The following is a 10,330-nucleotide window of genomic DNA, read 5'->3' as shown; positions in this document are numbered from 1 at the left end:
CGTCGATAAGGACTCCCCTCAATTCGTCTGTAAAGACTCCCCTCAGCTCGTCTATAAAGACTCTCCTCAGCTCGGCTATAAGGACTCTCCTCAGCTCGTCTATAAGGACTCCCCTCAGCTCGTCTGTAAAGACTCCCCTTTTTAGTTCACTTCTTCTTCAGCTCGTCTATGAACGACGCGAATGACCCCCTTCGAATGATATCTTTCGGCAGTGCCTTCAGCCGATCTATTAAATCGATCGAAGGGAGTCTGGCTATAAATTTTACCTTCCGCTAGCCTCTAAAAACACTTTTATCTCTTCAATAAGGGCTCCCTTCACCTTGTTTATGAAGATTTGTCTATAAAGAGTTCTTTTCTTTATCTCGCCCTTTCAAGACCCCCTGTCCCTGTTTATGAACAAATTTCCCAAAATATTATTGAAAATGCCAATGACCTCTTGTTTTTTTTTTCTTTTATTAATTGTCATATTTTCCTCTAATAACAATCAATTGACAACATCAGCAACAATAACAACAACTCAATGAACTTTCTCTTTATTATGTTTAAGTGAAAATGTATCTTTAATGAATTCGGAATGCAATTTCACCACACCCCAAACCCTCCACATACCCAGAACCAATTCTGCACATACACATACCAGCTCGTCAATCAGCCAATATAACACCCATTTCGGGCCCGCATCTTTCGGCAGTGCCTTTTTCCAATTTTCGTTCTTGCCTGAACCAACACCACCACTACTTCCTATGTATGAAGGCATTCATGTATGATATCGAATGTCGGTCGTATTCGTTTGTTAATGCTCGTTTTGGAAAATTCGTAAATTCACACAAATTAAGTGTTAAGTTGGTGGAAATTTAACAAATTTCTTTTATTTTCCTTTTTTGTTGTTTTTTTTCCAATTCATAATTTGACATTAATTGGTGGGTATTTGGAGGGAAAAGTCATACACACATATGTATGTATATGGGAACACAATACCATAAGGTCACACCATGCATGCATATATATTTGCGATCTTAATCGGGGAGGTTTTAAAAACATTTTTCCTGGCGAAAAAAAAAGATACAGAAACAATGTGGATAAATAAAGGCACTCTTATGCCGCAATGAAGATATTAGTATTTAATATAGGGAGGGGAGGGGGAGAGGTAAGGTCAGAAAAAAAATAATACTTGGCTGTCAAATTTTCGATCCGAACTGTGAGGAGAACAGAACTCAGAACCTTTTTAAGACTACATTTCATGTCTCTTTTCTACATCATTTTCCATTCCGTCCTCCTCATTTGATATGCGGCTCAAATGGAGAATCCAGAATCATTCATCTAACCCATTTACATCATGTTGTGTATTGCAACATTAAGCCCACATATCGCCATCTACCTAGTCAAGAGAAGTTCTTTGATGCCAACATTATGTGTCTGCATCATCAAAATGTAGCCAATAAATTACGATTTTCCAATAAAAAAAATCTAAAAAGCCAACTAACAAAGAAACCTGTTCTAATCGAAATTGTTCTAATCAAACAGACAAAAAAAGGCAAGGAAGGTAACCCAAAAAAATGCAGCCACGCTAAAAAAGGCCAAAAACCTCAAAAAAAACTGAAAACAGGTAAAAAATCATTGACCCTGCAAATGAAAGAGAAGAAGATGGAGTTCAAACCAGATTTCTTAACAAAAAGAAAAAACTAAAGAATAGGCAATAACTTGTTGCACTTGTATGAGAGTGTATGTGTGTGAGTGCACATCGTTGCAACGTTGTCACAAAGTGCAACCAGCTAAGATGCAGCAGCCACAGAAACAACAACAACCACACACATGTACATAAGTCACTTAGCCATGCTGTGAAATCAAATGCAGTTAATAGAGACTAGTTTTTGATACAATTTTTTTGGGTTTCTTTTGTAAAAGAAAATCGACAACAACAACAAAAACTGTAAGAAAATAGGTTACACAAAGATGAAGTAAACCATACCTAAAATAACTAACAAAAAAACAAAAGGGTCCACAGATTAGCATCAGCAAATAATGGCATACCCATGCTCGAAATAGAGTCAGAGTCGATTATTTTGTTTTTTGTGTTTTCTTCTGGGTTGGGTTGACATTTAAAGCCATTCAAAAAAAAAAAAAAAGAAAAATATGTGATTTTTGGGTTTTTATCGCCTTATAGCCAGAGGCAGAGGATTGATGGTTGGTGGCAGAAATTCATAGATAGACGTTTTTAGGGAATACACTTAGAGAAAATATGGTAGAGTTAGTAACTGAAGATGTGAAGGGTAAGTAGACTTTAGGGACGACCTGAAGGTCGAAAGTCTTTATAAATACACTGAAGGGTTTATAAGTTTATAGTAAGGTTTATAAGTAGGTAATGAAATCTTCATAGACGAGGGCCAGGTCTTCATAGAATAACTGAATCAGGATGTCGGTATAAACGAGCTGAAAGAAATCTTTATAGAGGTACTGAAGAAATTTTTTATACACGAGCTGAGTGGCAAGTAGTCTATGTGAACGTGAAGGAAAATGAAGGAACTGAACTTCTTTATAGAGAGATGAACCCCATATAAACAAGGTATATTTATAAACGACCTGGAGGGCCAGGTTGTCTTTATACACAAATTGAAGACCAGGGAGTTTTACGAGCGGAGTAGAGTCTTTCATAGACGAACTGAACAAGGGGGGTTTTATAGATGAATGTAAGAGGATCTTTTATGGACGAGGTAAGAGGAGTTTTTTTTTTAACAAGTAGAAGAGAGTCTAAAGAGACCAGATGAAGGTTGCCTCTACAGACAAGCTGAAGGGAGACTTAACAGAAAAGTCTTAATAGACGGGCTGATGGGAGTATTTTTAGACTAAATCTGATAGGCCCAGGAGTCTTTGTCGACAAGCTGCTGGGCAGGACTCTTCACAGACGAATTGAAGGATATGGAGTTTAAATGGTGATGTTGGAGGAAAGTAGTATTTATAGTTGAGGTAACATGACATAAAGGCATTGAAGATGAGCTGAAACTAGGGGTTATTATAGATGAGCTGAAGTCATTCTTCATGGACGAGTTATTCTTTAGATAGTCTTTATAGACCGAAAGGTATCTATAAGGGCGAGCTGAAGGACGTATTTACAGACGAGCTGAAGTTGTTAGTTTTCTATAGACTGGCTGAAGGGTAAGAAATATTTATAGGCGGCTTGAAGTCCAAACAGTTTTAATAGATGAATAGAAGTTCAAGGGAGACGAGGTTGAGGCAGTATTCTTAATAGAAGAATTGAAGGACAGGGATTTTATATTGGGATGCTTTATAGACAAGATAAAGGTACATGAATATATAGATCTTAACGGAGATTTTGTGGGCGAGCTGATGGGATACTTCATAAACGAACACAAAGACAGGAAAAACTATGTAGACATGCTGAATTATAGGGGGGGGTTCTATATGAGTAGGCTTAAGAAGTAAACTATCTTAATGGTAAACTATCTCATGGTTCCTTTTGAGAATATGCATAGAATCACTTTCTAAGTCGATTTATGCATGTCCGTCCGTCCGTCCGTCTGTCTGTGCATGTTAAATTGTAAACAAAGTACAGGTCGCATTTATGATCCAAATTGGATGAAATTCGGCCCAAGGACGAACCCTATTGAAATTGGGAAAAATCGGATCAGATTTAAATATAGCTATATATTTAACCGATTTAATGTAAACGATCCCTATATATCTTTCGATTTGCACGAAATTTGGTACAGTCTAATCATTTAGGTCTAGAATTATGTCTGTCAATTTTCGTGAAAATCGGTCCAGATTTAGATATAGCTGCCATATATAGTTTCGTCCGATTTCATGTAAATGGTGCACCAAAGTCCCTATGTATCCTTCGATTTGCACCAAATTTGGCATAACGTATTGAATTAAGCCTAGAGTGATGCCTGCCAAATTTCGAGAAAATAGGTCCAGATTTAAATATAGCTCCCATATATAGTTTCGTCCGATTTCATGTAAATGGTGCCCCAAAGTCCCTATATATCTTTGATTTGCACGAAATTTGGCATAACGTACTGAATTGAGCCTAGAATGATGTCTGCCAAGTTTCGTGAAAATCGGTCCAGATTTAGATATAGCTCCCATATATAGTTTCGTCCGATTTTAGGTAAATGGTCCACGAAAGTCCCTATATATCCTTCGATTTGCACGAAATTTGGCATAACGTACTGAATTGAGCCTAGAATGATGTCAGCCAAGTTTCGAGAAAATCGTTCCTGATTTAGATATAGCTCCCATATATGGTTTCGTCCGATTTTATGTAAATGATGCACAAATGTCCCTATATATCCTTCGATTTGCACGAAATTTGGCATAACGTACTGAATTGAGCCTAAAGTGATGTCTGCCAAGTTTCGAGAAAATTGGTCCAGATTTCTATATATCTCCCATATATAGTTTCGTCCGATTTTAGGTAAATGGTCCACCAAAGTCCCTATATATCCTTCGATTTGCACGAAATTTGGCATAACGTACTGAATTGAGCCTAAAGCGATGTCTGCCAAGTTTCGAGAAAATTGGTCCAGATTTCTATATATCTCCCATATATAGTTTCGTCCGATTTTAGGTAAATGGTCCACCAAAGTCCCTATATATCCTTCGATTTGCACGAAATTTGGCATAACGTACTGAATTGAGCCTAAAGTGATGTCTGCCAAGTTTCGAGAAAATTGGTCCAGATTTCTATATATCTCCCATATATAGTTTCGTCCGATTTTAGGTAAATGGTCCACCAAAGTCCCTATATATCCTTCGATTTGCTCGAAATTTGGCATAACGTACTGAATTGAGCCTAGAGTGATGTCTGCCTTGTTTCGGAAAATCGGTCCAGATTTACATATAGCTCCCTTTTATTATAGATTGATTTTAAGTAATTGACGCACCAAGGAATCAATAGGCTGATAGGATAAAAACGTTCGGAAATTAGTATAACCTAACCTGTGACAAGTTTGTTTGTAAATATATACGCCATAGAATACAAATTTTGTAATTTTCCACCCAAAAGTCTGGGTTCATTTGACCCGTTAAATATTGAGCAATCTTTATCAAAATAGGCATGCTTATTTTTTGGCCCGATCCCCTTCTCCATGCAAAAATTCGCGGTGTTTGGGTCATAATTGCGGCCTCCGGAGCGACCAAAAAAACCGATAAAAATAAAGTTTTTGGTCCATTTCATCCCCTAAATATTAACCGATCTTTTCCAAAAACAATAGTTGTCTTCATTAGCCAGAACCCATCCATTATATGTTTACAACATATAATGGACAGACGGACGGACGGACACACATGTCTAGATCGACTCAGCTAGTCGAGATATGACGATCGGTATACTTAAATGTGGGTCTGGGACCAAGGTGTAGGGTATAATGACACAGAGAGTAGTTACAGGTCAGGAAATGATGTATCAGGGAGCCGGACTCTGACTCGAGTATCGATGTGTATAAAAAATAAACGCAGTGCTACATAAATAAGGCAGAAGGGTAAGGACGAGGGAAATTACATGAAGTTTATTTTTTAGGCGAGTGGATGCCAAGGATTCTACCGAGACTAGCTGAATGAATCTTAAATCATATAAAGGTTAAATATCGGTTAAAGGTCTGCATAGGATAGTTGAATGCCTGAAATCTTCTAAGACTTTAGATTAGAGATGGGGTAGAGCAAAGCCACATAAGCTGCTGAGTCGAGGTGAACGTCGGAGATCTTTTAGAGGTATGCTTAATGGTCTAAAGTCCATATGGAAACTAAAGACTGGTAGCTTGTAAAGAATAATAATCTTATATAAAATTATTCTCAGGATCCTATCTAAACAAGTTGATAGTCCAGGAGGCTTTTTAGGATATTGGAGATCCACATGCCTTTCTTGAACAGCCAGAGACCTGTCTATATGAACAGGTTGAATATGTCTGAGCCAATTGACGGCCAGAAATCGCGTAGTGGAGATGTTTAGACTAAAGTCAAGACAGAAATAACGTAAAGGAAAGTTTTAGACCAGAGTCAAGCTAGGCATAAATAGTACATATGGAATAATTTTGTACCCAATGAAAATTTGTTTTTATTCCGCGTTAAGATTCTCTTTTAAAATTTCTTTAAAGACTGAAGGAGTAAAACTCAGGTACCAAAAATTATTTTCTTTAATAACCTTATACTGTATACTTTTCAGCTATACTGGGGCCACATTGTTGGAAAAATATCGGTTCTTCCTGAGTATGCTCTGTGCACATAATATGCCGTATCTTTATAGAATTCAATGTAAATTTCAGAACTTCAGGGTGACTTCAATCAGTTTAGTTCTGTCGTTTTACATCATTTCATTCCTTTATTAGGCCCTTCTTTGGCATCATTTTGCTTTATTAGTTCTTTATTATTTGTTCGCAAGTTTAAAATTCTCCATCCTGTGTATTTACATTCTTATAATATTCATTTACTCCATTCTCCTCATTTTCTCTCAGTGTAGCAAATATATACACACAGTGGCCAAGTGCATTGCACAAAACTCCAGACACACACAAAAGAAAAAAATCTGTCTACTTTTATATTTAAGTGATAAATTTTAACAGCTCCGATTACTTACTTTTTTAAGAGCATTATTGTTAGTTCACTTAGATCATTGGTGTGGTTTTGGAAAGAAGGGACAGGCAATTACATCGATCGATCGATGGATGGCTGGCTGACTTTTGTTGTGAATGGGCTAATGTTGTCACACGTGCATTTGTGTGTGCCTGTGATTAGTTACATTTTTACAACAACAACACGCATACACCAATACAATTGCCTGATATTTTTATGGCTCAGAATATTGGCGTCGGAGTCTGCGTTATCTGTCGGTATGAAAATGCAATTAGCCTGGTTTAGTTGTTTCATTGGTGTACAATGGCGGTTTTTGGCTGTCTGTCTGTCTGTCTTTTTTAAGATGTCAATGTTGTGATAAGAATTAATGCAGTTTTTTTGTAAAACTCTGGGGATTTTTCGAAATTTTATGAACAAAGGCTTATTTACTTCGTCTATAAAGATTTCGTCCTTCAGTTCGTAGCAATGAATCCTTCATCTTCATGTTGTCTATAAACATTTTCTGTCATCCCGTTCGTTTACATGACTCCATCCAGCTCGTCTATTAAGACTCTCTTCACGTCGTCTATGAAAGACTTCCTTCAGCTCCCCCACCACAGTTCTTCTACTGCTCTGCATGCTTAATCACTTCTCTAAACTATCAAAACTCCCAACCTGTATCCCAAAGTACCATAAATAATTTATTCCAGATCATATGGTTGATTGCCAAAAAAAAAAAAATGCCAATCCTTTATTATCCTTTCAGAAAGCAAACAGACAAACAAACAAACGATCGTCTATTATTGTTGTCATTTATTTATGAATGTCAGTGTATTCCCCTCCTCTTGCTGCCGACAGGTATGCATAACTAACTTCAAACCACATTCAAATGCAACGAAACGAATCCGAACATCCTGTGGGAATCAAGCACCACAATGCACGATTTGTGTGAGTGTGTGTGGTATTCTTAAGATATTTTTTTGGCATTGTGATGCTAATTCATGGTTTGATTACATAATCATTAACCCTTTTTTCCACGCAATTCCCAGGTTATTGCTGTGGGGGTTCTTTAGCAATCCACCCCTGCAATCTTTGCCATAAATTCCATTATCCTCGCCATACCTTGCTGGCATGGCTGCAGAGGCAGTCAAATATCCTTTTCTTTGTGTGTTGTGGCTTTTCTTAAGTTCGTTCGGATTGTTTTCGGAATTTTGATTGACAATTGAGTTGCCGATTGTTTGCACATTTATTCTATTATGCGATGCGCGGTTGCTTTCCCGACTAGACAATGTAAAACGATTTGTGAAAATATTTGCCCACAACGAATTGAATTGCATTTGCGTTGCAAAGTGAAAATAAAATGTTGTTCTTGTTGTTGTTGGTGATTTGATTATCCCGTCTTGAGTGCTGCAGAGTTTAAACAATACCCTGAAAGGATTGATTTTCACAATAAAAGGTAAACATGACACAATGAGGGCATTTCATGGTATGAGGGTGTGTGTTCGAAATATGTTAAGGATTGGAGGGGGGAATTTCGCTTTTTTTGGAAATGGTGAAATTAGAACGTGGGAAAATAAATTTAGTTTCTTGTAGGAAATTGCGCAGAACTGTTATTTGCATGGAAAAATTTAATTTTAGGTGAGTCGAATGGAAATTTCGATAGAATGGAATCGTTCGAGCTGAAGCAGGGAGTCTCTATAGACGAGCTGAAAGGAGTCTCTATAGACGAGCTGAAGCAGGGAGTCTCTATAGACGAGCTGAAGCAGGGAGTCTCTATAGACGAGCTGAAGCAGGGAGTCTCTATAGACGAGCTGAAGCAGGGAGTTTTTCATAGACGAGCTGAAAAGAGTCTCTATAGACGAGCTGAAGGGAGTCTCTATAGACGAGCTGAAAGGAGTCTCTATAGACGAGCTGAAGCAGGGAGTCTCTATAGACGAGCTGAAGCAGGGAGTCTCTATAGACGAGCTGAAGCAGGGAGTCTCTATAGACGAGCTGAAGCAGGGAGTCTCTATAGACGAGCTGAAGCAGGGAGTCTCTATAGACGAGCTGAAGCAGGGAGTCTCTATAGACGAGCTGAAGCTGGGAGTCTCTATAGACGAGCTGAAGCAGGGAGTCTCTATAGACGAGCTGAAGCAGGGAGTCTCTATAGACGAGCTGAAGCAGGGAGTCTCTATAGACGAGCTGAAGCAGGGAGTCTCTATAGACGAGCTGAAGCAGGGAGTCTCTATAGACGAGCTGAAGCAGGGAGTCTCTATAGATGAGCTGAAGGGAGTCTCTATAGACGAGCTAAAGGGAGTCTCTATAGACGAGCTGAAGGAAGTCTCTGTAGACGAACTCATGTGCAGGGTGTCTTTATAAGCGACTGAAGGGAGTCCTTCACAGAGAAGCTGAAGTAGGTGTCTAGTTGTAAACAAAAATATTTTTTTCAGGGCCTAACCTAGGCGTGGATTTTTTAAAAAATATATTTTACTGGGCCTAAAATAGGCGTCGAAGACATAATACCCTTCACCACACTGTGGTACAGGGTATTATGTCTTTCTACATATGTTTGTAACAGGCAAAAGGAAACGAGATAGACACATGGTTCCTTTTGAGAATATGCATAGAATCACTTTCTAAGTCGATTTATGCATGCCCGTCCGTCCGTCTGTCTGTCCATGTTAAATTGGAAACAAAGTACAGGTCGCATTTATGATCCGAATTGGATGAAATTTAGCATAGGTCACTTATTTGGTCCAAGGACGAATCCTTTTAAAATTGGGAAAAATCGGTTCAGATTTAGATATAGCTCCCATATATATTTTCGTCTGATTTAATGTAAACGGTCCCTATATATTTTTCGATTTGCACGAAATTTGACACAGCCTAATTATTTATGTTTAGAATGATGTGTGTTAAGTTTCCTGAAAATGAAAAAAATTCGCTTTGCAAACATAAATTTACTATGAAAAAAATTCATATCGATTCGTCCCTTGCTCCCATATATATTTTCGTCCGATTAAATGTAAATTGTGCACTAAAGACCCAAAGTTTGGCCGACCGGCACACAGTTTTTTACAATGTACCGAAGTTACCATAATTGAATGTTTTGTACGTTGAAGTATTTCGGACAATCTCTCTTATATATTTGTTCGCTCAGGACAAGTGTATTTACAGACATTTTGTGTTTTTTTTGTATTTGTATTTACACTTGATGTTGTTGTTGTTCTGCGTGTTCATGGGGATTTATCGGGCCTTTGAGATGGAAATCTGTCCCCACCATATCTCGTGTTTTAAGTTTCGAGAAAATCGGGTTAGATTTAAGTTCGTTCAATTCTATGTCAATGTTCCTTCGAAAAGGCGACGTCTGTAAGGATACATATGTAGGATATACCCAAAGTGGTGAAGGGTATCATATAGTCGGCCCAGTCCGACTTTACTGCTTTCCTTACTGGTTTAAAAATATAATAGGCGTGGGTTTTTTTTTTAAATATAAGGAGGGTTATTATATTTTATCTTATGAGCCATGTAGGGTCGGAAGTGCCATAGAGTCTTTGTAAACGAACTGAAGCTAAAGACTTTATAGGAATTGGGCGTCATAGCGATGTAAATGGTTGTTCGATATTGGACATACTTCAGTAAATAGTATTTATATTCACAATCAATAAATTTTAAATTTGACTATAAAATTCCTAGTTGTGAATATACATCCTTGTCCTCCTTCGGGTCGTATATCTTTTCTGGTCCTACATCATGATTTCAGAACCACTTGTCTTCAATAAAT

The sequence above is a fragment of the Musca vetustissima genome, unplaced genomic scaffold (genome assembly GCF_032173495.1).
Source record: "Musca vetustissima isolate MV318-11 ecotype Yass unplaced genomic scaffold, APGP_CSIRO_Mvet_v1 utg15983, whole genome shotgun sequence".
In the NCBI taxonomy this organism is placed as follows: Eukaryota; Metazoa; Arthropoda; class Insecta; order Diptera; family Muscidae; genus Musca; species Musca vetustissima.
This window is presented reverse-complemented; position numbering follows the sequence as displayed.